Genomic DNA, 22,236 nt, shown 5'->3' with positions numbered 1-22,236 from the left:
GATTTTAAAATAGAACTTGTTAGTGTAAATATTTAGACTTCAACTCCACTCGATTTTCTCGTATAGTGAGAGTTCTGCACTCGAAAGAAGACTTGCTGTTTGATTTAAAGGATTTGATGTGTTGACAAATTATAACAAATACACGGGAAATGTGTTGGCTACTATATTATAAACTCCACTGTATGCTAACAAAATGTACAGTCCATATATGAAACAATGAAAAATCACTGCTTTTATATTTAGGTTATGTAACAAAATGTTGACCCCACACAAGTTCAACTTTTGTCCAGCAAGAAATTTCCAACTTTTGGTATTATACTTGTAGTTTGCAAGATCTAAATAGAAGCATATCAATATAGTTATACTGAAATAGGCTTGATAAAAGTAATATGGACAAGATAGGGGAAGCAATAACCACTATCCAGCTGTATTGTCACACTTGATTTAATCACACACATCTTCTGCAAATATTTTTCTATTTTTCCTCAACTTTTAATTTATTAGTAGTGAAACTACTCTTAAGTTTAATGTCAGAATAGTAACTCAACATATAATTATTTCCTCTGAAATAAGTATAATCCAGAAGTGACATTTCAATATGCAATATAAATCTTGCTAGAGTTCAAACAATTGATTGGCCATCAAAACTTGATATCATGGCGGCAATCTATTATTATTACTACTATGTTTTGATACAATTCAGATCAAGATAAAGCTAAGTTGATGACAAAACCTAAGGGTGAAAATGACAAACAAGAATCTAAATTAATAATATAGAATACTACAACTTGTTAACGGACTAAAATTGTGGGACAGATGGAATAATAGTTATTGGTCATAAAAACATGTTCATATATAATTTCCAATAACCAAGTCTAAACTTTAGTTATACATGCATGATACAACCATCCACTATCTGTATACCAACATCATTATCTAACAATATTTCAAATTGGAAATTCACAATTAAAAAGTACAGATAATGGATCGATGATGAGTTTGTCCTGAACAAATAATGACCAAATACCCATTCTAGAGACTTTACCTTCTTTAGGATGCAAGTTTTTTCACCTCCTTCAGGAAGAGTAAGATCTAGATGTGATTAATTTCCAATAACCAAGTCTAAACGTCAATGAATGGAGTTGTCGCTGTCGATTTCCAGCGAGGGACGAAGCTGTCGTCGTCGATTTCCGGCGAGGGATGAAGACGTTGTCGATTCTCGGCGACCGAGGATGATTTAGAGAGTTCAGATGCGATTTGGGTGGGATTTTAGAGAGAAATCTTCGCAGAGAACAGACAACTCCACTCGAAGCTAAAAAAATTTTGCAGAGAAGAGAGAAAAAGCTGAAAAATTTGCGTAAGAAACTGAGATTTTCGTAAGAAACTGAGAGAGATGAATTGAACGCGATGAGAAGAAGGCTGCGGGCATTAGGTTTAGGGATTTTTAATTGGACCGGTTTATCAGTCGGTCCGGTTGGACTGGCGGTTCGCTGAAAAGATCCGGTTTTTTAACGGTTTAATGTGGTCCATTTCTTATAAACGGTTTTAAGATTAACCCGAACCAGACATGTAACTGGTTCCCGGTCCAATCGGTTGGACCGGCCGGTCCGGTCTGGCTTTTAAAACAATGTATCCATGGCAAGAAACAGCCAAATTTAGCATTTCTATAGTTGTTTCACAGCCAAAGATGTGGTCGTGAAATAGCCATAGATCTAGTCGTGAAAAGGTTAGATCTTTGGCCGTGAAACGGCGCAGCCAAAGATCTACCCTTTTCACGGCCAGATCTGCGGTCATTTCACGGCCACATCTTTGGCCCTGAAATGATTATAGATCTGGCTATAAAACGGCCATGAATTTGTGTTTCATGGTCGGAAATGGCTTTACCAGCGCACGACCAGCCATATACAGCTAGTCATGTGCCGTTCTATCGACTGCGAACGGTAGCGGACAGTGGTGGCTAGCTGCTGGCAATGGCTTGGGGTGATTTAGCAACAAATTAAAGTTTTATATGACTAGGGTGTTTTTGTAAAATTTCAAATTTAAGGGTTATAAAAAATTATTCAAAAAATAATAATAAAAAATATTATTATATTAATATTTAAAAAGGAAAGCAATTTAGTAATATATATAATATATCCACTAATTTATCCTCCCAACCAAACATATTATTCACAAATTTATTCGAACCAGCCAAACACATTTTCTAAACATTCTTAATAATCTTTAAGATGATCTATCTTTTTAATATAATATCTTCTATAATTAAATATTATATGATCCAAATATCCCCAAAAGAATAAATTGTTGTATCGTGTTGGAGAGGGATAGTAAGCTTCCAAACTCTTGAAATGGGTGACGGTCAGGTAGTAAAAAGAAAAAGAATACAGATTTATTTTGATATAAATCTTGGAATACTTGAAAACTTTGCTCGACGAAGGGGTAAACAGTAGATTTTCACTGTAGATGGCCTATATATACAAGGCCCGATACCCTTCAGTCAAACCTTTTTCTTGACAGTGATATAATATTTATACTCAAGTTTTTCTTTTTCAAATTACAATTTTGAATTTTCTTTTTAATAATTTCCTCTTTTTTTGATTTTTGAAGACAAATATTGCTTCTAATTTAAAAAAACTAAAGGATTTAAACCTCTTCCTTTTAAGGAATATTTTGTTAAGATTTTCAATACAGAAAGCTTCAAATAGAACTTGAAATTTTTTGAACTTGGTAACAATAGTAGACTACTGATATCAAGCAAATAATTCTTTTTGAAGACAATCAAATAGCAAACAATATTTAGAAAGCAATTATAAACTAGAATTTAATAAGAAAATAAACTAAAATCTCTAATTAAGGAAACAATATTTAGAAAGCAATTATAACATTTTGCTACTTTTTGAAAAACTGTCCTCAAGGTTGAAACTCCAGAAAAAAAAAAAAAAAAANCCTTTTAAAGAATATTTTGTTAAGATTTTCAATACACAGAGCTTCAAATAGAACTTGAAATTTTTTGAACTTGGTAACAATAGTAGACTACTGATATCAAGCAAATAATTCTTTTTGAAGACAATCAAATGGCAAACAATATTTAGAAAGCAATTATAACATTTTACTTACTATAATTTAATAATGCTAACTAGAATTTAACAAGAAAATAAACTAAAATCTCTAATTAAGGAAACAATATTTAGAAAGCAATTATAACATTTTGCTACTTTTTGAAAAACTGTCCTCAAGGTTGAAACTCCAGAAAAAAAGAAAAAGAAAAGAATTTACTAAATCTTGTAAGCATCCTCCCATCAAGAAAGGAGTAAGATTGGTATATGAGCCATTGTGCTATAGATTAGTTGTTCCTTTTAACTGTGTACCTATCTAGCACTAGTACAGGTTCTATTCACTACGAGAAACCCGCTAAAGCCCGACACAGGCAATGCGTGGGAAGCTAAAATTCTGCGTAGGAGAAGATGACCGCCTACGTTGCCCACTACCTCGGAACAGCCTTGTCGGAATTCTCTACTCCGGTGCAGTGCTAGGTGATAGAGTCAAGGGGCTGATGGATTGCCGATCCAGAAGGTTAATTAAGAAGCCTAAAGCATTGGAAGACTATGTGTAGTCTCAGACATGCAATTCAAGATAAAGAAAACATAGAATTGAGTTTATTATCTACAAGTAGAGGTGGGCAAGGGATCGGTCCCTTGGGGGCTCAGGCATGGGCCCGTTTGGGATTGGTCCCAAATGGGACCAGTCACTCATGGGCCTAGGACCGGTCCCAGGCCCATGAGAAAAACCAGGACCAGGCCTTAGGCCTGGTTGGGACTGGTCCTATAAGCCCAAGATCGGTCCCAAGACTGGTCCCATGGGGTTTGGATAAATTTTTTTCCCCCTCCATTTTTTTAATATTTTGGGGGCAAAATGAAATTTTATAGGAGGTTTTTAGTATTTTTTAGGGGTTGATTAGTAAGTTTCTAAAAATTTAATTAATTTTAAAAAATAATAAATTAATAGTTAATTTTAATTTTAATTTTTAACATAAATGTAATATTCACATTTCACACATTCACGCTTCACAAATAAACAATTAAATAATTTTTTTAATTAAATTATTCATCTTCAATTTCATCGTCAATACTAGTTACATTATTCAAATCTGTATTCCTAAAGAGTTTGAGTAGTTCGGGATCTTCAGGGTGCTGTTGTAGTCTTCTTTCTGTATGAGTCCAATCCTATAAACACATTATCACTTCAATCATCTCATCGGTTAAAGAACATCTTCTGTCTTTAACAATCCGATCACTCGTTAAAAATGTTGACTCGGATGCAATTGTAGAAACCGACACAGATAAAATGTCACGTGCCATTTGGAATATAATGGGGAATTGACTTTCTTGTTGGTTCCACCATTGAAGAATATCCATGTCAAATTGCTCCTTCATTGTCATAAAGGTCAGGTCCACCTGTACGTAGCGAGCCATCTCATTTGGTCTATGTATGTACGAGCTGGAGTTGGAGCTTCCGCCACGTTCCAAATACGCCCACTTGCTCGATCCTTGAGGGGGGGGTTGCATCAAGGTCCTGATCGCCTCTCCTAGACGTTCCACTTCCACTTCCACTTCCACTTCTACTTCCATTGTATCTGTTCTCATATAAAGAAAAAAGCCTATCCAATTTGTGTTTAAAGTCAGTCAAATAAGACGTATAATAATGTCCTAAATAATGGCCTAACTCAGTAATTACACCGTTAACTACGGATAATTTAAACCTAGGATCTAGAAAAAGGCCTAATCCATATAAGAATGGAATATCTAACCAATATCTCTTATATTTTTCTTCCATACTTGAAACAATTTCACTTAAAATGTTATCATATCTATATTGAGCAAAAGTTTTAGCAATTTGAACTAAAATATCTAACACTAAATTAGTAGTTGGATAATAAATACCACTTAATGTATTAGTAGCATCATAAAAAAATTTAAGAAATGAATAAAAAAGTTCACAAACTGCCCAATCATCATAGTTGACAACTTCCTCTGGATAGTTCTTCCGGTTGACGAAATCTGTAATTTGTTTCGCGGTTGGCAAAGCTTTTTCCAACATCAAGTAGGTAGAGTTCCAACGGATAGGCATGTCTGTACATAACTTAAAAGGTCGAACCGGTGGCTCCTCTTGCTTACAATATTTGACGTATTCCTGCCATCTTTTATTGCTACCGCTGACGATAAATCCGATAGCTCTACGCACCCTCTCCATCTTTGAATGTATAGCATCTAAACCTACTTTAACTATCAAATTGATGATGTGACAAGCACATCTCTGGTGATAAAATTTGCCTTCACCAAGCGGAACCAATTTCTTTTCAAATAAAGAGATTGCCGCGGTGTTAGCAACTGTATTATCAAACGTTAGCGCTATAACTCTATCAGTTAATAAATATTCTCCCGTTTTAATGCATATACTATATGTTTTATATGTTTATGGTAGGTTTCTAAGACCTTTAATCAACTATTAATTCTCTTATATTTTTCTAAAATTGTTACTACAATAGACATAATTACATATATTTGCTTTCTAAATAAAAAAAATATAATAATATTTGGTAGTGACTTATGTTAAATAAAAGTATGGCGTCAGATTATTGATCAAATAAATTTTTTCTTTGTTATTTTTATCATAATTATCTTACTTAATTATTTTAGAATATTTTTATTATAGCTATATATTACTTAATTTTTTCCACCTGATTTTCATCACTATTGATATTTTTAATAATGCTATATATACAAACAATTCTTACAAAATTTTTTTGTATAAAGTGATTTACAGGAAATAAATGAAAAATGTGAATATGATTAGTTTGATTTTTTGTGTTCATTCTTTCATTTATTTTTTGTCACATTACTTTGTACATAAATTTTTGTAAGATTTCTTTGTACATGTAATATTGCTTTTATATTTTTTTCCCTCCATGGCTTAATTATTTCACCATAATTTTTTCCTTCCTTGAGAGAATGGAGCTTTGAATTGTAGATATTTAAACATTAAATCTTTGATTAGTTTGCTAGGAAAAATATTTTACGATTTTGTTGATTGTTGACAAAATTAAAAATAACAATAACATGAAAATTGCAAGTATAAATGTGGATCTGAATAGACATAGGACAAAATCATGTAAGGTAATCATTTGTACATATAATTATATAACAAATTGGTTGGGATTATATAATTAAATCTTGCCAAATTTATAGATTGTTTTATATATTCTGTTATTAGTTATGACATTAAAAGAATATTAATAGAAGGAAGTACCTCAAAATAATACATGCTTGTTTATATTTTTCACATTTTATATCTTCTTGATTATAGTAAATTAAATTAATTGGCAAATCAATTAATGTTTTTAAATATAGATTATGGACAAATAGTATGTTGGGCTTCAAATACAAAAAATAAACAAAAAAATAAAAAATAAAATAAATGCACATATTAAAATTTTTGGGGTTGGTTACCCCCTACCTATAGAAATCCAATTAATTAGTATGAAATTATTATTATAGTGAAATACTTGAACAATTTATAATTGTATTTATTGAGTGGTAGATAAAAGTCTAAAAGATATTTAAATTTCTAATTTTTATTATTTACAATAAATAAGGTTTGAAATCATAATATGGGTATGCAAAATAGGTGGAATTTAAAATACAAAAATTAGACTGAAATACAAAAGTTAGGTTGAAAATACATATTAAAATTATAGGTAGGGTATCTAATCTCACAACCTACACAATCCAACCGAAATATATATATATAATGTGTGTGTGTGTGTGTATGTGTGATTTTGAAGAGTGGATTAATATGAATTAGATTGTTTGAATAGTGGTTAATTAGGAAAATTTCTCTTGTTAGAAAACACCCAAATTTATGCTTCCCTTGGTAATATAAAACAACTTTAAAATAGACCACAAGTTTTTCTGGGAAGAAAAACTCTTTTCCCCAATAATCTAACATGAACTAAATTGATTAAAGGTGTCTAATCTCAAATATTATTATTATTATTATTATTATTATTGTATAGTTTTTACAACTATTTAACTATGTTTAGTACTTTTGATCTTTTTAAGCACTTTGTCTGAATTTTTTTTTACCAAGGTATTTGGACCAGTTTGCATGCACCTCAACTAATTTATTAAATCCATTGAATACTCTATAAACCCAATTTTTTAAGATAAGTCATAACTGTGATAGGAGATGATTTGAACTCAAGAAGTCAATGAAGGGAGCAAACATTTTTAACCACCAGATCGAACCCTTGGGGTTAAAAGGAAAAGTTTATTAGAATCTTGTTTACTTCTTCATGTAGAAAACGATGATGTCATGTTTAAAAAATCTTAGTCTCATACTGATGTAATAAATAGCCCTATTTAATCATATCATATATTTTAATATCTATTTGTTTTTTTTTTTAATTATTATTGTTGATGATTGATTTTGACACCAACCGCTCCACGTGAGAAATGCTAAGCAGGCTTAGAAGTCACACGTGATTATAGAAATATTTAGTTTAGTAAAATGTAAAGAACAATGTTTAAAGTGGTTTGGATGGTCAAAGGCGAATCGTACGTCCACTGATATTGTATTAATGAGAGTAAAGTCAGGTCGCGTTTAGCGAGCTAAGTTACAACTTAGAGAGTACAAGAGAGAGAGGGAGAGAGGGTATGTTATTCTAAAGTGAAATTAGTCAATTCAGCAAATGAGAGAGAAAACCTCTATTTATAATGTGATGAATCAAGGTAATGATTACTACATCTGTAAGTGGGGTGGATACCGTGCAAATCCTTTTCTGCGTCCCATTGCTCACCTGCTTGAGTGATTTCCTCAACTTGTGCAGTGATTGGACATGTGGGCGATTTCCAACCATCCGCTGACTTGGCGTCCACCCACTGCACTATAGGGGCATGCCACTCACGTCATCATGCGACGTGGCTGCATCTGATCGGTTGCGGAACCTTCCTGAGTTCTGACCACCTTATGCTGACAAGACTTTGCGTCAACCCTACTCTTTCCGGCATAACAATTATTATCATTATCTTTTCTTAAACGTCTATTCTTCAAAGAATTCGGTATTTAAAATTACGTTGAACATAACTTTCTTGGCTAAGAAACTATCTCTATGAATCTCATGTTGGAGTCGAATATGTAGAGTCTATCAAAGAATATTTTGACTTTTAAAACAATAATTAAATAATAATAAAACAATGATAGTAATATATAATTTCCATTGCAAAGCTTCTCCTCAAACCGTTGTAGATAGTCATTCGAGATGTCAATTTGGTGGACATTATTTATTATCCAACTTTCTATGTACTATTAATTGTATTTTTTTTTTCAGATTCTATGTTAACTAATTTTACTATTTCAAAAATTAACAAAAAAATTTATCAACAAAGTAATTCATAATGGGGTTTAGATATATATAATTAACTCAATAATCAAAATTTTCCAAAATGTACATGTTTTATTTAAAAGAAAAGTTTAATTATAAAATCCAGTGACTTATCAATTATACCTTTAATGAAACAACAAACTATATATTCGTAATAAATAACACTAGATTATAATCAGCTACCATACTCAATAGTCTAACATTTAATAACATAGTTTAACAATCTAAATAAAACATATTAATCAATACTAGATAATGCTAGAGTTGGTAGTCTAGCTCATGCCGGCTATTTTTGTCCTTGTTATTTTTCATCAAGGGCAATTAAATTAACTAATTTGATTTTTTGGTTAAATGTGTTCTTTAAACAAAACAATTGATATTTTAGGAATTAAAATTAGTAAGAATGGTTATATTTGGGAATATCTCATTCATAATTTTCATTTAAGAGAAAATTATATAAACATACCTAGGGGTGTGCATGGGTTGGTTTGGTTCGGGTTTTAGCAAATCCAACTGACCCCAATATTTACGGGTCCCCCCTAAAAAAAAAAAAAACCAAAACCAACTTGTATTTATTATAAACCCAAACCAAACCAAATATATTTAATCGGGTTAATTTGGTTCTGGTTAATTGGTTTAAGTTTATGTAAATTTACTTTTTGGTTTGAGTTTATATAAATTTACTTTTTGGTTTAAGTTTATATAGACTTACTATTTTTCATTGTCAAGTTTGCATTACATAATATTTAAGAATTTTATTTTCAGCGCAATTAATTTTTCTAATTAAAAAAATCATTTAATTTTGAATAGAAATCATAATAATACAATTTATTGACTTCGAGAATTGCATAATAAGCACATATAATATTCCACTTAATGATATATTTATTAAACATGCTATTATCATATTATTGAATAAATATATAATATTGTTCGGTAGCGGTTTTTCGGGTTGAATAATAAACCCTTACCAGTCCGTTAATTTTTTTATTTGGTTCAGTTTGGGTTATCGGGTTCGATTTGGGTTTGCACACCACCAAGCCTACCTTAAGTTTACTGAAATGACAATCACCTCCTTCAGGTTTACAAAAATAATTGTAAAACTCTTTTGAAAATAAAAATAATCTACTTAAAACAATAAACTATCAGTAAATATTGTCAATTATGAAATCGCACCTTCTCATAAATAAGAGACTAAACAATAAACTTATTATGAAAAGAATTGTTGATGCTAAGATTCGCACCAATGAGACGTACGTAGATTCGTTGGTGACATCTACGAAAATGATTATATAGAATTTGTGATGCGATACTGAATCAATGAATAAATAAAAAGCACAAATAATAAGAGATTTTTAAAATGGTTTAGATGTTTGATGCAAATCTTACGTCCACTGTTTTTATATTATTTTTTGTGTTTACTTTTCTGTTTTACGTATAAATGTGGCTTATAAAAGTAGGAATGAAAAAAGGTCCCCAATTTGAGTAAAAAACAAGCTTATATGCTGTTACAATATTATCCTTGTAAATAAAGTTAACCCTAAATGAAATGACATCAGTGCCGTCTCAAGAACATTTGTGACCCTAGGCAAGAGTTACTTTGAGGGTCTTCTAAAAATATAAGCATATATTAAAAAAATTATTTCAAATTTATTTTCTTGCCTTTTGAGATGTAAAATCACTAAGAGAAGTGGACGACGATCGGTAGGCTAACAGGTTCAGGTTTGTGGGGGATTTTGGAGAGCAAATGTTGGAGAAGCGATGGGTGGTGAAATAGGTAATTTCCAATGCCTGGATTGACCAGAAAAGGCTTGAGAAATTGCAACCCAAAAGGTATCGGTGGCTGGTGATTGACGGAGTAAGTAGGTGAGGTATGATAGGGATTTTGGTGAGAGGGTTGGGGGGAAGAAGATGGTGATGTCGGGGAAGGCCAACAACATTGGGTACATGCTGAAAAGGCCGAAATGGCTGTCGTGTGTGGTGGAGTTGGGTTATGCGATTCATAAAAAAAGGGCCAAATCGAGGGCTATCAAGGTTGGAAAAACACTTGGGAAATGATAAAGTGATGATTCCAGTCAATTTAGGTGAGAAAATTGATCGGAATCAGCTCCAAACGGCTGGCGGCAGAAGAGGGGTGGAGATGATTTATGTGAATGTCAAATTTTGGGATGGAATTAGGGTAGAGTAATTTGAGACATGTAAATGACTATTTTAGCCCTTTATTGTTAAAAAAAATTCAATGTGTTAATTTAGGGTGTAAATTGGAATATATAAAACTAGAGGTGTAAACTTGCTATTTTGTCAAACTTTGGGTGGGAATAATGTAAAAAGTTTATAATAAATTTGGGTTGGCTTTTTTTTTTCAGTAATACTAGACGTACCGACTTTCCCCTACCAATTTTCTATCCAGACTGATGTGGCATGTGCCACCTCATCTGCCACATCAATCCATCCCCCCCAAAAAAATCAATTACCGATTCGAGCCTACCAAATTCAAATCAGCCTCCATAATTTCATTTCCCCCAAATGTGCAAACCCTAAAATTTTCCCCAAATCAATTCCAATTTCAGATATCCTAGCCACCACAGAAAACGGTTTTAGTTGCACTCCATGCACGCACCACCACCGCACTCTAATTTCACCGATGTAGCCAAGCCGACCTTTCTTGCTATTGCCTCTCTTTAATATTTATATATTTCGCACCACCATGTTTGAACTCCCTTCCAATCGTTTACCAACCCATCACAACGACAACCACCACAATCCAATTGAAGTCGTAGTCAATCCAATTGAAGGGACAGTCGACGCTGGCACCAACACATTTCGCCGCCGTCCTTAACCAACGCGACCAGCAGGAGGTTGCCAGCAAGATAAAGGAACCAACATCACAACCTGTAAGTTATGGATGTAACCATTTGGGTAGGCAGGTTATTTTTTGGAAGGTGATGTTAGATTTTGTATTGAGGCAAACAAGTATTGGTCGTGCATAATCCAAGTATAATATAGTTTTTTGCATTGATGCATCATAAATAAAAGGGTGTATTCCTAGAGCACCCATTACAAAGGATGTGCTTTGCCTGAGCAAAGGAGATGGAGAAAGTAGCTATAATCAGAACTATTCTTTTACAGTCAGTTTTTATTATTTTTTTTCAATAGTTTAAACCTAACGTATTACACGCAATATTGCAACAAAAATTAGCCGCCATATCCAAGCCTGTAGTACAGAGTGCAGTTGAGTCTCTTTAGTATTTATATGTCCGACTTCTATTTTATATTTATTGAAATTAAATTTAAATTAATCAGAGATTATTAATGCAGTTATTGAATCTATTTTTGAGTGGAAAGGTTAGGTATAGATTCTAAATTCTCCACCAGAAGAGATTTTTGAAAAGAGAACTGTGGAATGAACTTATCGCAAGTCTTCCTAGACTAGATGTTTCACGTGATTTTGTGTCTAAGAAAAAAAGTTTAAAGTTTGTGCAGAATTGTTAGTGATAGGAGTGAATGTGAACTAAGTTAATGGAATTGGACGAAATTAAAGTACCTGTAATATACTGTGTAGAAACTATTATGGATATTGTTAATCAGTGAGTTTTTTTATTTCAGATGTAGTCTTTTGCTACATAGAGATAAAATTTGTCTTTCATGGGATTGGGGTTTGATTAATTTTGTTCACAGTAATCAACTAATGAGGAAAGGAAAGTGGATCATATCTGTGGGTGCATTAACTTCGGCAAGTAGACTCTAGGCTACATTGTGATTTATGTAAGGTTCACCATTTGCGGACGAAGTTTTGTGAAATAAGTAGTGCAATTGATTTTTGTAGGAATGGGATAATTTGTTTATATGTTATAGCATTATACCCGTAGCTTCCTTTGGGGTTTGAATTAAGAAGTATATGGTCGGGTCATGGGTGGATGGATGCCATCTGCATCTTGCTTATTCTATTCTTAATCTACTCTTTTGCTTGAATAGATATTTCCTGATGAAATTCTTGATCTGGAGAGATCTTCTGGAGAGATCTGGGTGCACTCTTGATTTAACACGCAACAAATTAGGTGATGCTTGCTATTATTCTTATTATTGTTTTCAATCAAGTGAGAAATCAATACTGTGAATCTTTTGTTGCATGTAAATATAATGAAGCTTTAGAGCATGTAAAATGAAGTTGTCCCGTCTTCCCTTTTCTATGCAGTTGACATTCCTATGGATATCAGCAAATTAATCAACATGCAGCGCCTGGTAAGACCTGCATTACACAGTAGTTTACATTCATTATAGCTATATTTGGAGGCATGATTCAACATAACTCGTATGAAAGCTCTTTATTGATAATTCAGAATTTTCAAACCTTCGATTATATATTTTTCCTGTATAGACAATAAAACTACTTTTTCACCCAGTTAAGAGTTATAGCATATACATTGCTTATATGGACTTCAAAGTTAATGTTTTTCTTTGTCTGTGAAAGTGTTTCTTATTCTCCTGCTGTCTGTGTAGGAAGTTAATGTTTTTGTTTGTGTAGCTAATGGTCAAGTGCTGCCCCCCACCTCCTGCAACAACTTTTCTTGCCTTACATCCAAAGTTCATCTACCAGTAGGCTAGAGAACTGTTCTGTCAACGATATAACTGTTACAATTATGGAAGCCCGTTAATGTTAAGTACTTTCATTAATCGATAAAGAGTGTGTATATTTTGCTGTTTATGTCTTGAGTTGAGTTAGATTTATACATACGGTTCAGTTTCAGAGAAATGCCACATTGATATATAGAAAATATCTTATGAGCTGAAAAGTATTTTGGGTGCTTGACTCTCTTTGTGTTTTGTCTTTGATCTTTCTTATTATAAACATTGAATACTGCAATATTTATTTCTCAGGTTGAATTGTATGGTCAACTTGAAACTAAAGCAATCAATAATAATCCAAGAGTGCATAGTCATTAGTCAATAATATTGTGCTAAAGAAGTGACAGCTGAAAAGAACTTCCATTTGAATTTGACTAAATAACACAAAGAACATCATTACAGATTCAGAGATTCACATAGAGACATAAGGTTTACTAAACCATGGGATGATGAAAGAATTAATTGTATTTCATTCACATAAAAATCCAATTGTCAGATGAATCTTTGATTCACCATACATCAAATATGGATAAAAGAATCAATAACAAATAAAGTGAATCAGGCTAAACTAATATGTATATCCTAAACTCAAGCATCAACAGAAAGGAAAGGATGTTGCAGCAACTCTTTGGCAGTCTGAACGCATTATACACTCAAAATTAGATTATGAAATGAAATTCAAGTTACAAATTTTACCTTGAAAGTATAAACAAAAGACTAGTGATATTACAATTATCAATATGGATCAGTGCAAAGTACACAAACTGCACAAATTGCCCAAACACATTGCCCAGACTACAAACACACTGCCTAGACTACAAACACACTGCCCAGATTACAAACACATAAGCCTCTCTCCCAAATTACAACTTCAAAGTCCTTTGCTTCCATTCCTCTTCTGCACTTCTTGTAACTTGTATTTTTGGGTTATTATTATCCTAATTTATTGAAATCACAGTAGAGCCAGAATTAGAATATAATAATACTTAAAAACAGGTAAAAATAATACCATAAACAAAATACAATCATATTACTAAATAAAAAGAGATTACCTCTACGACTTCTAATTGAGAAGAAGAGTTCTCTTATTTCTTTTGACCGTATCACTGTACTCTTCCATTGTACTATACTGTAAATAGATTACCCTAAATAAAATATTAAAAAAATAATTTCATAATTAGTAACACATATGTGACCCAAGTATAGTGATACCATCGTTATGAATTAAAGGATTCATTAAAATTAAACCACCTTGAGGAGAATTCAAAACCAGTACTCATTAATTTGTAGCTTGAGGCTATACTTAAAGCTTACCAGTTAAATGTTATCAACTTAAACTCATACTTAAAGCTTACATCTTAAAGTTGTCAACTTAAAGCTTAGTAGCTTAAATGTTATCAACTTGAACGATTATGCATTTACAGGGAAGTTATATGAGTGAGTAGACCATTCCATAAAAATTACTTTACATCAATATATAGAGACTAAAAGAACCAAGGTAGAAGACAAACTTTTCCTTTAAATATTTCCATTTCTCAAAACCAACAGCCAAAAAAAGGAGACATTTATTTTCAATGAAAGAAAGGTTTATCAACCTTTCTTAACCCTAAACACGCAAATAGGACGGAAAAAGTGCTTAAACAAGCACAAACAAAGATAGATTCTTTAAGTTGGCCTTTAGAATAATCTGGTTCACAGCCATCATGACGAAAGATCGGTCTGTAGCTGCAGCCAAGAAATACTTGTTTGCCTCAATACAAAATCTAACATCACAGTTCAAAACAATAACCTGCCTACCCAAATGGTTACATCCATACCTTACAGGCTATGTTTTGGTTTCCTTTATCTTGCCGGCAACCTCGTTTGGTGGCATTGGTAAAGGACAGCGTGAAATGTGGTGGTGCGGCGCGTCGACTGTGGCTTCAATTGGATTGTGGTTGTTGTGTTGTGATGGGTTGGTAAACATTGGGAGGGAGTTCAAATATGGTGATGCGAAACATATAATATTAAAGAAGGCAATAGCGAGAAAGGTCGCTTGGCTACGTCGGTGAAATTGGAGTGCAGTGTGGTGCGTGCTTGGAGTGCGACTGAAACCGTTTTCTGTGGTGGCTAGGATATCTGAAATTGGAATTGATTTGGGGAAAATTTTAGGGTTTGCAAATTTGGGGGAAATGAAATTAGGGAGGCAGATTTGAATTTGGTAGGCTCGAATTGGTAATTGATTTTTTTTTTTTTTTGAGATGGAAGACGTGGTAAGTGACTGATGTGGCAGATGATCTGCCACTCAGTCTGGATAGAAAATCGGTAGGGGGAAGTTGGTAAGTCTAGTATTACTGTTTTTTTTTTTTTTTTTTTTTTTTTTTTTTTTTTTTTTGCCCCTTGGACTGGATAAAAAAATCATACACCATTTTCGTTTTTAAATATATTAAAAAACAGTTATAAAAATTTTGGCCCCAATTTTTGGGGGCCCTAGGCAGGTGCCTCACCTGCCTCCCCCTGGAGCCGGCCTGGGACCTACAGGATTGAAATTCAACAAATCAATTTCACCAATCTTCATAAAAAAAAAATTCTCATTATTTCTTATTAAAAAAATTCCTAATCCTAAATGATTTTCTTTTTATTTAATTCCTTACTAAAATAAATTCATATATGTCTCTTCCCCTTTCACTTATTATTTCCACCATTTTTCTTTATTTATATTATATATTAGGGTGTTTTTTGATGAATAACAAAGTTTGAAGATATCCTCATAAAACCCTTTTAGGTGTATGCTTCTAAATCTATTAGTAAAAGTTTCTCGTATCAAACATTTGTAAAAAACATTTTCGCCCTCCCAAAACAATTCTGGTTTTGTCCTTGTCTAAGAGATGAATCTTTTAAAAATGGTTTGTTAATTATTGATTCAGGAGCAAACATAGATTCTTGTGGGTGTTAAGGAACCCACCAAACTCAAACTCAGAACTTCACCTAGAGTCGCTGTTTCCCGAAGGGGTTCCAAGAGAAAACAAAAGGACAGGGCTTGGTGGTGAAATCTTAGGCGCCACAATCAACAATTTTGAGGCATAAATCAGTGGGCGGTTCGTGACCCATTGTGGGTGGAATTCGGTGGGTGCGGCCATTGTATGCAGAGCAGTTGATGAATAGTGTGGTTTTGGAGAAAGAAATGAAGGTGGCATGAGTATGGTGTCAGGAAATTCCTAGATTCGTCTCAAGAACATTGTAACCCTAGGCAAGAGTTACTTTGGGGCCTTCTAATAATATAAGCAATTTAAAAAAAATTATTTCAAATTTTTTTCTGGCCTTTTGAGATGCAAATCACTAGGAGAAGTGACGATGATCGGCAGGCTAACAGGTTCAGTTTGTGGGGGGTTTGGAGAGCAAATGTTGGAGAGCGATGGGTGGTGAAATAAGTAATTTCCAATGCTTGGATTGGCCAGAAAAGACTTGAGAAGTCGCAACCCAAAGGTACGGTGGCTGGTGATTGACGAGTAAACAGATGAGTATGATGGGATTTTGGTGAGAGGTTTGGGGGGGAATGGTGTGTCGGGGAAGGCTAACACACTGGGTACTGCTGAAAAGGCCAAAATGGCTGTCGTGTGCGGTGGAGTTGTGTTGTATAGATCGAAAAAAAGGGCTAAATCGAGGGCTATCAAGGTTGGAAAAACACTTGGGAAATGATAAGTGATGATTCCGGTCAATTTAGGTGAGAAAATTGGTCGGAATCAGCTCCAAACGGCTGGCGCACAGAAGAGGGGTGGAGATGATTTTGTGAATGTCAAATTTTGGGTGGAATTGGGATAGAGTAATTTGAGACATGTAAATGACTAATTTAGCCTTTTATTGTTAAAAGAAATCAATGTGTTAATTTAGGTAAATTGGAATATATAAACTAAGGGTATAAACTTACTATTTTGTCAAACTTTGGGTGGGAATATATTTAAAAAGTTTATAATAAATTTGGGTCTTTTTGGCTTTTTTTTTTTTTTTTTTGCCCCTTGGACTGGATAAAAAATCATACACCATTTTCGTTTTTAAATATTTTAAAACAATTATAAAAACTTTTGGCCCCTATTTTGGGGGGCCTAGACAGGTGCCTCACCTGCCTCACCCCTTGAGCCGGCCTGAATGACACTGGCATAAATTCGCGTTCTGGGGATTAACCGCACATATTTGCCTCCCAGATTTTGGAGTTCAAGGTTGAGCTTTAAATACTTTGTCTCCTACTTGGATGGTTGTCGCACATAGGTCCCGATCACAAACTACTACCTGTTGATGTGAGCAGATACTGCTATCTCATGTCCGAGCACGATGACAGGTGTCCTGCATGGTGAGCTCGGTGATGTGATCTTCTGCATGACGAGCACAAGCACTAGAATGCTGACTGAGGGTGGAGTGTTTTGACACGATATGCTTATTGGCAATCTGCTTCATGAACGAGAATCAACCCTTATCATAAATAACATTAAACAATTAAATTATTATACACCAAGAAAAATGTACATAAAATAAAAACAACCATTCTTGTAAAGAATGTCTTATCATCTATAGAGGCACGAAAATATATATACATAAAACAATAATAACCAAAATAGTCTATTCCCTTTAATCCCAACTCCTCCTCAAATCGACACTTAAGCAAAAACCCTAAATCAAATATCATATAGGTTATCTAAATCCTAAATCAAATATCAAAACCACTATCATAAAGGGTATCTAAAGTTGGCGCTGAGGTACGGTGGCAATGTGGAGGCCTTTCGCTATGTGCGTGGCCAAGCTTGTGGCTAGCCTATAATCATATAATCAAACAACGAACGATAAAATTCGATCTCAAGCTAAATATCAGTTTCCCAAAATCAACGTATAGATTATAAAATACTGAATTGAATTTTGAGGGATTATCGAAATACATGTTTGTGTCATGATTTCTGAATTCTTGAATTCCTGATTGAAGTGACTGGTCTTCCTTTCCAGTAACGCATCGAATAACGACTTCCAAATAGGTTTCAGTTGTTCTATCGCGTTTGGAAAAGAGACCTAGCCAATATTATATTAACTTACTAGGCCCTCCCATTATGGGGCCAATAAGTCCCAAAGCCCACACTTTGTCATCAACCCAAATTATTAAAAATTAAGTGTTATGGACAACCCTAGAATGATCATATTAAGCCCATCAAAATATCTCATTGGACTATGCATCTACCCAGTTTTAACAAACCAAAATACAGTTAAACCTCGATAAATTGATATTCTCATTTAAATTATATTTTTGGCCGATCTCGACTTGTGGAGCTACCAATGCTAAAGAAGTTTGGGATATCTTGTAGAAGAAGTTTCATGGCAACACAAAGGTATGCTCTCCTAAATTGGAATCTCTTAGAAGAGATTTTAAGAATATTAGAATGAATAATTTTGAGATTGCAAATACTTACTATTTTAGATTAAAAGATTAGTTATTCAATTAAGGACCTATGGAGAAAATATTTCTAACTGAAACATTGTTGAAAAAATATTGATTAGTGTCACTAAAAAGTGTAACTCTATAGTGATTGTTGTTGAAGAATCAAAAGATATATCTAAATTATCAGTACAAATTTAATGGACTATTTAGAGGCTTATGAAAAAAGAATAAGTTGTAAAAATGAAGGCTTGTTAGATAGCCCCTTTCATTCTAAATTTAATATGTGTTGTCTGTGATTTTCTCAGAAAGCTCGCAGACCTCAGAAGTTCACAAAGCTGTAGTTCGACCCAAAATTAACTCGACCTAGAATCAACTCAACCCAAGAAAAACTCGACCAAAAGCAGTACGATCCAAAGCAAGCTCGACCCAGAATCAGTATGATCCAAATCAAGCTCGATCCAGTTGAAGCTCGTCATAGCGACCAATCCTAACAGTTGTTCAATAGATCAAAGATAAGCTTCAATCTTGGATATTTCGAAAGGGATAAGATCAACACTGTTGGCAGAGCAATCTCAGCACTCAATCACGAAGATCACGGGATTGCATACCAAATTTGATCGCAATCCCGAACTTATCTCTCTTTACTTTTACTAAAACTTGTATAAATACCTCATCAAACTATGAGAGAGGGGTTAGAAAATTAGTATATGCACTTTCATATATTTCTCTTACAAGCTCTCTAAAGAAATAAGAGAACAATGGACATAGGCTTAAGTTCTAACTTGTCAAACCACTTTAAAAATTGTTTGTGTTCTTTACTTTAGCGCAATTTTATATTGCATTGCTGATTTTCATTAAATCATGCACACACCGGTTCCAATTTTGTCAAGGTCTACGGATCCCTTTGGTTGGTACAAGTTTTCGTATCAATATTTTGGTGCTAGAAGGAGGGCTCGGGTTTACCTGGGCTAAGCGTGCCAGTTTGTACCCAGGCCAAACCTCCCAAGCCCCTCGTCTAGGGGATTGAGTTGATGTCAAACTCCCACATCGGCTAGGAGACAAGGACTTTGGTCGCTTATATAGCACAAGGACACCCTCACCACCCAGAGGTGCCTTTTCAGGACAAAACTGTGTGGGCCTATCAATAGTCCAACCTATGGCCCAAAGTAGACAATACCTCTCAGAACCCACCTACCATGTGACTGGAGATGGCATAACAATAGTTGGCACTAGAAGGAACTCGAAGTCTGAAGCTCAAAAAGGCGGCCTAGTCGTATAGCCAAGCCACAATTTGAGCTCGACAAGGGTGTGTTCCCTAACCTGACGAAAAAGCAACTCAGAAAACAACCAAAAAAAGAACATCAATGAAAAAGTAAAAAATAACTCTTCGACTAAGACTCGATACAGGCGATAACCCTAACTCGATGCCATTGCAAGAAAAGACTCAAAGTTTTGTCAAAAAGTTTTTAAGAAAACGGACAACGCATAACTTAAGAGCAAAATTTGATTTCATTAATTAGTTCAGTTAGACAGACTACTATGACTTCGTAGAGGAATTATAAATAGCAGTAAAGAAAACCCAAACAATATACTTGCAAAAATTTTCCTTCATCAATTGTTCAATAAACATTACAAGGGGAAGAAAAAAGCAAAAATAACATTAAAAAAGACTAGCACTATCGAGCCTAATTTAGTGCCAGAGTTGAAGGAGGATCTGTTGGTGGCTCTTCCAGGGTAAGAGTGTCCTTTGAAGCTTCGGGGTCGTTGGTGGGAGCTGAGATTGGAGTAGGCAAGATGTCATTGTCGATCACAGGTTTCTCCTCGACCTCATCCTTGCCATCCTTATCAGACTCGGAGCTATCTGAATAGACAAACTCCAAGACTGCAGCTTCGTCTTCATCCTATCTACCTTCGTTTGATATTCTAGAGGAAGATAGGAGAAGTCAAGTAAGAGATAGGCCTCCAACGTTCACTAGATCAGGAAGACCGACATATCCAAAGCATGTTGCACAACGTCCTCCGTCAAACAATTAACCTCCACTACAACCTCCTCATAGTCCACCTGGGCAAAAGCAAGCTTGCTATCCCGGGAGGACAGGTCTTTCTCTAACCTTTTGACCTCTTCTCGAGCTTTAGCAAGCTCGGAGGCCAGCTTGTTGTTGGTGTCTCATTGCTGCTCCAAGTTTTTGCTTGCTTTCTCCTTGGCAACCTGAACTTGGGAGAGTTTGTCTACGAACCCCTTCTCTTTAACAACTAGGGCGTCAGCTTCTTGTTTTTTCAATTGGTTGATATCGTCCTTCAACACCCCGTTCTCCTCCTCTAACTCCCTAGCCCTCGCCAGGGCCTCTTCCTTGGCCTGTTCACTTCCTCCTTGGCCTTGTCCAAGCTTATGAGCGAGGCGTGGATCTCATGGTAAAGGAGTTGGGCCATCATGCAAGTCTAAAAAGACAAAAAGAGTAAGATTAACTCTAAAAGGAAGATAGTCAACAAAAAAAAAAAAAAAAAAAAAAGACTACTTTACCTTAGTAGCCATACTCGTAGTACAAGAGAGGAGATCATGAGGGGCCCATAATTTGTATTGCTCGTAGAGCCTTGTGGTCACCACCCCGTTCACCACGTTCGCACCCACGACGAGATGCTCTGGAAATTGGCTGATCAGCTTTTCAATATCAGCTTTGAGCTTAGTATCTCTGTTATTTGTCACGCTGTCTCGACAAGATCCTCCTCTCACTCACTGGCTCAGGGGTCTTGATAGTCAAAGCTAGCCTTTTCTTGGCCGAGCTTTTCACTAGGGCATAAGGCTCCAACGACACCTTCTTCGAGCCTCCCATAGCTAGATAGTTTTCTTTTTTCGAGCCCTTCGCGTACTCGACCATCTTCTTCTTCGAGCCTTCAACTAGCTCGAGAACTTTCTTTATCGAACTCTTTTGGGGCTCAAGAGTATTCTTCTTTGCAACCATCTTGGTGGCATTTGCAGGCTTCTTGGAGTTTGTAGCCCCTTCAAGCTTGCTCCTAGTCCTTTTTACTACGGGTTATGAGGTTCCAACTCGCACCTGTTTGGTTGTAGCCTCGAGCTACTTTTTCTTGGCAGTACGAACTATCATTATCTTCTTCAGGTTTTGAGGCTTCTTGGCCCACATCTTTATAAGGACAACGAGTGTATTAGCATACAACAAAGAAGAATGTGAAAATGCGAGTTGCTCCACACTTACCTTTCTAAAAAATTGTTGGAACAAATGTTAGATCTGGGAAAAACCCAAATGCTCTCAGATGAGAAACCATGATTAGCTTCGTCACGTTATAGCAACGCTTAGGAAGGTCGTTAAAAGCCCCTAACCGTCTCTTGTAGTCTGCGATGATGAAGGGTTGCTCGACGTTCTCTGCAAAAGGAGACAAGGACAATTAGAAGTCAACCAATAAATACTTCACAATAAGAAAGAAGCAAGAATACCCATGGGCTTCATCGGCAAAAGAGTCATCACGCCCAAAGCGATAGAAAAAATACTTGGAATCCCAGTGTCCTAGCTTCTTAGGGACTTTGATCAACCCATCTAAATGGGTCTTTCTCCCTTTGGAGAGGTAGAAAGTGTCATCCTGACCTTTCTTCAGTTTGTATAGATGGACGAGCTCCTCTACAGATAGCTCACCTATTTTTTCTAAACTGTAAGTAATGTACAGGCCTGCCATTATTTATAAGAATTCCTCGTCAACTGAAGGGGAGCGATGTTAAAACGATCCAAAATGTCGAAAATGAGTGGGTGAGGTGGGGTAG

Source organism: Pistacia vera, unplaced genomic scaffold (genome assembly GCF_008641045.1).
Source record: "Pistacia vera cultivar Batoury unplaced genomic scaffold, PisVer_v2 Contig988, whole genome shotgun sequence".
Taxonomy (NCBI): Eukaryota; Viridiplantae; Streptophyta; class Magnoliopsida; order Sapindales; family Anacardiaceae; genus Pistacia; species Pistacia vera.
This window is presented reverse-complemented; position numbering follows the sequence as displayed.